Source organism: Corvus hawaiiensis, chromosome 5 (assembly GCF_020740725.1).
Source record: "Corvus hawaiiensis isolate bCorHaw1 chromosome 5, bCorHaw1.pri.cur, whole genome shotgun sequence".
NCBI classification, from domain to species: Eukaryota; Metazoa; Chordata; class Aves; order Passeriformes; family Corvidae; genus Corvus; species Corvus hawaiiensis.
This window is the reverse complement of record NC_063217.1, coordinates 18413022-18420681: the sequence shown is the minus strand read 5'-3', so window position 1 is coordinate 18420681 and position 7660 is coordinate 18413022. Positions and strand designations below refer to the sequence as shown.

At 36.5% G+C, this 7660-nt stretch overlaps 1 long non-coding RNA gene across 1 annotated transcript in view; it reads right to left on the bottom strand.

Annotated features, from left to right (window-relative positions):
* Positions 1-570: 570 nt before the first annotated feature.
* Positions 571-7660, bottom strand: part of LOC125326636 — a 69440-nt gene continuing 62350 nt past the window's right edge. Inside the window, exons 3-4 of the long non-coding RNA XR_007203922.1 lie at positions 3778-3851; positions 571-1790 (exon numbers count right to left, since the gene is read on the bottom strand). This is a non-coding gene — a long non-coding RNA (uncharacterized LOC125326636). The remainder of the gene's footprint in view (positions 1791-3777; positions 3852-7660) is intronic.

The following is a 7660-nucleotide window of genomic DNA, read 5'->3' as shown; positions in this document are numbered from 1 at the left end:
TTTCAGCTTCGCAAGGGAGCTAGCAAATTATGTATTGCTCATTTTTTCAAAGTCATCATTGATGACAATTCCGGCATCAAGAGGCTCATTTTGTTCAGCAGATGTTTTTTTTCAAATAGAAGATAAATCATGGTTTTCGATCTTTCTTTTTCTTTTTCTTTTTCTTTTTCTTTTTCTTTTTCTTTTTCTTTTTCTTTTTCTTTTTCTTTTTCTTTTTCTTTTTCTTTTTCTTTTTCTTTTTCTTTTTTTCTTTTTCTTTTTCTTTTTTTCTTTTTCTTTTTCTTTTTTCTTTTTTCTTTTTTCTTTTTCTTTTTCTTTTTCTTTTTCTTTTTCTTTTTCTCTTTTTCTTTTTCTTTTTTCTTTTTTCTTTTTTCTTTTTCTTTTTCTTTTTCTTTTTCTTTTTCTTTTTCTTTTTCTTTTTCTTTTTCTTTTTCTCTTTTTCTTTTTCTTTTTTCTTTTTTTCTTTTTTCTTTTTTCTTTTTCTTTTTCTTTTTCTTTTTCTTTTTCTTTTTCTTTTTTCTTTTTCCTTTTCTTTTTCTTTTTTCTTTTTCCTTTTCTTTTTCTTTTTCATCTTCATCTTGATCTTCATCTTGATCTTCATCTTCATGTTTTTCTCTTTCTTATAGTGAGGATACATGCTGTGCTGCTAAGAATAGGAGTGGAAACGCATAAAAAATAAATTAATAGAAAAAATATTGAGTCACAAGAGGAAATCCACTGCAAGCCTACAGAGCCCATTAGTATGATATATTTAGCACCAGCATATTGGATAGAAAAAAAATAGAAAGTTGTTTATATAAAAGGAATGGTCTCATTCATATTGGATAACACTCCAAATTCCAAAACATGATTTATAGTCTCTGGCCAACCCAGAGCTATTTTGTGACACAGGATTTCCCAAGCTTATAGGGTGGCATCTTCATATGCCAAGAACAAGTGTCCTCAGAAGCAAGGTGCTGTACAAGGCTCATTTATATTGTGTTAAAATGCAGCTTGTCCAAGGGCTATACTTTACATTGTGAAAGGAACACACTTTGCTGCCAGTCCTTCGAAGCGGGCAGTTAGTGTTCTTAATTTCAGGGCATTGCATTCACAGTAAATTCAGTTTTTCAAAACCCCTCACTTTTCATTGATGAATGAGGTGATTACATTTTCCAAGAAAAGAAATCTCTCCATGCACTCATCTTTTTAGCAGAAATTGTGAAATTCTCTGAACCCTACTGGAAAGCACATTGTGCTCCACAGAATGTCTTAACTTCTCTGGTGTCCCGCTCCCTCAAACATGCTAGAGATACTTTTTTATCCTTTGAAAATAAATCATGGTATTCCTCCTCTGTAATTGGAACTGACATATCATGGGAGTCTCAAGGGATGAGTGTGTCAAGAAAACCAGACTTTAAAAGGCTGGTTAAGTCTCACAAAGAAGGACAGCTATGCAGCTCCCTTGAGGGAGTTGACTGGAGAGGCTCTGTGTACAGGGATGGGGTTAGAAAAACAAAAGCCCACTCAAAGCTGAATCTGGCAAGCAGTACAAAGGGTAACACATCCAGCAGCTGCAAAAGGAACTTAGTGGAATATGTAGGCTCATGGCTGAGTAGGGCAGGGTACCTGGGGACAGGAAGAAGGATGAGGCACTCAGTGTCTCCTTCCCTCTGCCTTTACTAGAAGACTGACCTTCAGCAATCCCAGGTCCATGACACCAGGGAGAATGTCTGGAGCAAGGAAGACTGACCCTCACTGTAGGAGGCTCAATTTAGGGAACATTTAAACAAACTGTTCATCCATGGGGCCTGATGGGTCCAGAGAAACATAAGAAAAATCTTTTTACTACAAGAATAGTCAAACACCAAATGAAGTTGCACAGAGAGGCTTTGGAGTCTACATTCCTGGAGGTATTAAAAACTCAACTGGGCACAGCCCTGATAAGCCTGCTCTACTAGACCTTGGTTTGAGCAGGGAGTTGCACTAGATGATCTCTAGAGGTGCCTTCCCACCTCAACCATTCTGTAATTCTTTGTGATTCTGTAGGAGGTTGTGAGACAGAAATAGCTGTGACTTAAAAAGTATTTAAATTCCTTCATTACTACAGGTATTGTATTAATATCTATTATTATTATTATTATTATTATTAATACCTATTTAGGAATATAGCACTTCAAATACCAGTGACACTACTACAGAAAAATATGTTTATCCAAAAGGACAGTTTACCAATAAAACCTATATATCAGTCAACTGTGATTTTTTAAAATCATGTTCAATACTGAGTATTTCTGGAAAATGTAGCAATGCAATTTAAAAATGTCACTTCCACTTATTTTTTTTAATAATCTCTCTTAAAGAAACCCTAAGAAGCAGTGTCATCTGGTAATTTAAGTGCACACAGGATATTTTGAAAATCAAAGCATTCTGGTAAAAGTTGTCATCATCTAAATTTGTGACAGTCACACCAAATAGCAGACCCATGTAAATGTATTTGATAGGAAAAGGAATTACTTCCAATTGCTCTTAAATGGGGAAAATTTTAATCTGTTTTTCAAAGCTAGGAAACTCAATGTGGAAAATGCATACTACACAATTCTGTTAACAGCTTTTTGACATATCTGGTGTTTTCTGTTGAAGCTTCAGTGTTATATTTTAGATGAATACTACAAGAAAATGATCAATATGTACTTAGTAAATTTTCTATCCAGAACTGCCTGACAGGACAGAGAACATGAGAATCTTGACCTCATAGCAATTTAGAAATGACAGCCAGCATCAACTAAGTTACCTCTATGCCAGTTTAAGAGCAGGGACTAAAAAGAACCTGTGATGAAATATTAGACAACTTGTAAGAAATTCACAAAAACAGATGCTCATGTATGTCCTTTTGGCAGGACGGTCCATTTGCCTTTGAAGCACACTGTAACTAATTTGTTGAAGACACCAGATAATGTCACACATAAAGGCAGCCATGTCATATTTCAGACTGTCCAGAGCTGAAATGCTATGAAGCTAATATGGAACAAGAAAAGGCTGTTTCAAATAGTGGTCAAACACCACAAATAATAATTGGTAAACCTCTTTGAATGTCAGCCCAAATGTAAAAGAAAAATTAAATGTAAATCTGCAGAGTTCCTGAAGGACTGTGAAGAAAAGCAGGGATAGTCCTTTTGACCACAAAGCACGAATCTTATTAGCACTGAAAACTTTTTAGCCTCTTGGAAATCAGGAAATTTGATGGATATCACTGTAGTGGCCACCCCAAATAACTGGCATTTCTCCCATTTTACCATCCCAACTAATTGGCTTTAAGATAATGGAATTTACATGACTTTTCACAAATTGGTAGAATATGCCAAAGAATGTGAATTTTTCCATACTGCAACATCATTCCAATGCTGCTAGACAAATGACAAAGTCTGAGTAAGTCGCTGTTGACATTGATAAGATTTTAGTAAAGAAAGTTAAGAAACAAAGAAATCTTTCTTTAATGGAGAGGTAGTTCCATGGAATCTTAATCTTATTTTCAATAACACTCAAGTATTTTAGCACAATCATCAGGTGAAGTACTAAATCATGCAGTGGTTGAATAAAAAAAATGGACAAAAAAATGACACACCTTTGCCTAAGCCAACCTTATGACTGCAAACAAGCCAAATTTCCTCAAACACTTTCTCATTATAAAATCTGCACATGAAAACAAGTTACCTTTCCTGAACTGATGTGCCTCATGCAGATAATACAGAATGAATAGACTCATATTTCACAAAACGTTTGAATACATTTACTCACTGTGAGTGCAAAACAACAAATATGGACATACGGGATGATGAACTATCTGTTCCATTGAGATTTGATGAAGAAGACTGGAAAAGAACAACATTTGACAAGCAGCTGAGTTATGCAGGAACAGTTAATTAGAACAACTTATCTCCAAAAGAACCCAAGTGAAAAGCAGACTTCTCAGGCTAGAGTGTCAGTAGAGTCCCATTTTCTCCACAGAAGCCACAAAATATACTCACTTCATCTAAATATTCAAGGGAAATAGCACTTTATTTCCCAATCATTTGCTTAGTAAGGCCTGATAAAATCAAAATATATTACTAAAACTTGGGCTACTATTCTAGCTTTTATATATGGATTTTTAAAATATTGCTTTTTATGTGAGTCACTGTAAAAGTTTAGGCAGAAAGAGATACAAAAATTCAAATAAGGGTTTAATAAGCTTTCACCAGATTGATATGAATAGATGGAAACCCAAAAATATAAAAATAACAAGCTACAGACTTGTCAGCAAATATAACCTTGCAGATATGAGATATGAAAATTTTTTTAAAACTCAGTTAAGTTTTATTTTAATAATTCTATTTCTTTCTATTTGTAAGCCAGTTAAGTTTTATTTATCTCCAACAGCCTTTTGTCACTTCATTTTTTTTTTTGTGTGGCCCTATTTTATTCCCTCGCCTTGCAATGTTAGCACACAAATAGACTAAGACAGATCATAAAGTCCCTGATGGTCCAGGGACTATATAATGCTGACTAGCTCCAGCAGCACCAACAGATATTTCATAAGCCAGTGCTTAAATTTCAGCAAGTCCATTCCGTCCACTTCTTTCCACTTGAGAACTGTCTAACCTGACCTTATCACAGCCATAAGCACCCCGCACTCTTCTCAAGCTGGAAGGAATGTTTGAGTGGTTAGACCCGCCAGATTCCTGGCTGGGGTGGTGGTGGGCTGAGCACCTGCAAATACTTCAGCCAGCGTCCCAAACCTCTGCCCTGCGGCACTCGGCACTTGGGCATCGCAGGGGTGAGTGGTGGACAAGGCACCACTGCTGAGGACAAGCTTTGGTGGTTGTTTAATCTGCAGTGCCAGGGTGCTACTGAGCAAGAGGGATTACACCATGAGCTATTTCAGATGCTTCACATTCCTCTTCAACTTCACCCTGGCATAACCTAAAAGCAGAGACAAGCCCTTGTACGTGAGGCACAAAAAGTAACAGAGGGACTACTGCTATGAAGTGGCGAGTATTTCCAGGAGTTAAATATGCTCAGCCCCGTTAATATGGGAAACAAAGTCACCTTCTTACTTTTCTAAATAGCTTCTAATCGGAATAATATGTAAAAGTGATTTGGCTCTATCTTGGTGTTAACCTGCTTAGCTAGGATCAGGGCTCAGTGTATGCTTTTTCCAGCTGGACCCATGCTGTCCTGCAATACTTCTGGCTCCTCTTGCATTCCTGTAGAGTGAGCCTAGAAATTCTGCGACAGCTTCCTTTACATTTAAGAAGGATATTTCTTGAATTAAGTATGAGCTTGAGTAATAATTTCAGGACAGAGACTCCTGCTTTATTTATTTTAACATGAAATTTCATCTGTTGTACTTTCCTCACATTCTGGTTAAGACCACCTTTTTGGTCTTGGTCTTTAGTATGCTATAGACTCCTGTTCTGGTACCAAACTACTGTGTTATAGATGCTGCAGATAAGAGGATCTGGTAGGTCTGGAGTTCCCAGTCATTTGGGAGAAGCTACTTTTGTGGCTCAATTTTATTACTGAGCCTTTCATGCAAAGTGATCAGCAGTGAAATAGTTAATGAGACTGAAATGTAAGCTATCTGTAAGGCTTCAGAGTTAACATCGATTGGGATGAACAGAAAAGTTCACACCTCTCAGAATTAATCTCTCAGCCTGAAAGTTTTGTCACCGTTCTGGAAGATCACTTAATTACCATGAGAAGTACAGACATAATCATATAATGAAGGTTAAACTCCAGTGTGTTATTCTGAGGCAAGGAATGGAAAATCAAAGCAGATTCAGCAGCTCTGCAGACATGAAATAGGTGGCCTATGTTTGTAGCTGTTTCAACTGAATCTCATTCTTCAAAACAGGCAGTGTGAATCTCATCACCAAATATTCTTTGAGGTGCAAGGTTATTTTTTGGAGTTTTTTTGTATTAAATATATTCCATTCACAGTCCAGTTTTCTATGAGGTGAATTACTGAGAATTATTACCCATTGTAAATACTAACAGGAAAGCAGCCTTTTCTAGAGTATGGCATCATGTTAAAAGATTAGTGAAGTTACACTTACATTAAGCACTGTTTAACAGCCTGAATAGACAAAAAGTCTTTGGCATAAACACAGCCTGTTTGACTTTGTGTCAGTTAGGAACAGGAGTATAAGAGCACTGAAAAAGACATCCCGTGTCACTGCATCTGCTCTGTTAGGCAACCAGACAAAATGAATCCTTTTTCAGATGCTCAAAGGTGGACAGAAAACTGAGGACATAACACAGAAGTCCTTCAGTTGTACCTGCAATTAGGATTTTTTGTACTCTAATGGTTGCACTTGTCCACTCTACATCATTCGCAGCTGAGTATTATCACTAGTATGCTAACTTGTCCAAGCAGCCAACAAGTCCCTCAGGTAGACAAACCTGGAAAGAGTGCTGAAAAGAAGAGGACAATATTTAACAATACTACTGTGAGTCCTGGAACTCAAGAAACATGTTTTCTGACCAGTTTTTATCTTGCTTTAATTATATATATATATATTTAATATATAATTTATAAACTATACTTCTAATTTGCAGATTTGTCAGTCTAGAGCATGCAAAAGATATTCATGCTCACATGGTAATTCTTCTTTCCCATGTGGGGAGTGCTAGAAAGCTTTTTTTCCCTTTGTGGTTACACAATTTCATAAAATGTATAGATTTACTTTTTCATTAATTATCACCTAATTATATTAATTATGTTAAAATTCAGATTTAATTATTTTTAAGAATGAAGGGTAAAGGTATCCTTCAGTCAAATTTGACTGAAATCAACTAATGAGGTCACAAGCTATTAGTAGAGAGATACAAACTAATAGACACAAATATACACATTCTCCGACCTCCTTGGGAGTGTGAGTGAAATAAGTCTCCTTCCATCTCAGTTTATAGAAGCTAGAGTTGTAAAAGAGATTTCTACTCTCTCCATTTCAGTACTTGTGTTTTGAACTGCTAGATCTTTTTGACTAAATAGCTCTGTATTACTCATCTCTAAAGTAAGATAATTATATTTGGAGTAGCATTACAGACAAATCTACTTGTCAGCATCTGCCTGTGATAAATGTCATGGTCCTGGGAGGAAATACTTTAAGCAGCTGGTGTGAGGAATTTTAGTGGTGTTTCAGGGAAGGTCAGCCTAAGTTCTGGTTATGTTTGTAGCATCTCTGTGGACACGACTTGTCACGGTGAGGTGGGAAACTTGGAAGCCTCCACGATTTGACTCAGGAGGCAGTGTATGAGACATGCTGGTAACTGTCAGGCCACTGAGTCTCAGAACAACAAACTGTCTGGTGTGCAGGCAAACGCGGGATAAAAACAAAACCAAAGAGGCAGCGTGACAGTAGCACCAGAAACGTCCTCCCACAAAATTTGTGCTACAATATCCTACAAGGATTTCTACAATATCCTTACACAAGAACGAAAATACTGGAAGTGAGAATTGAGTCTCTACCCAGATGTCAGCATGTTGGAATAACACTGTCACAATGGAAAAACACATTAAACATGAATTAGTGACAAGTTTTGGTAGGTAATATATTTCCAATATGGAGTGACAGAGTAAGTTCTTTACCTGAATCTGAGAAATCTCAAGCAAGACAAACATTTAAATAGCAGAGCT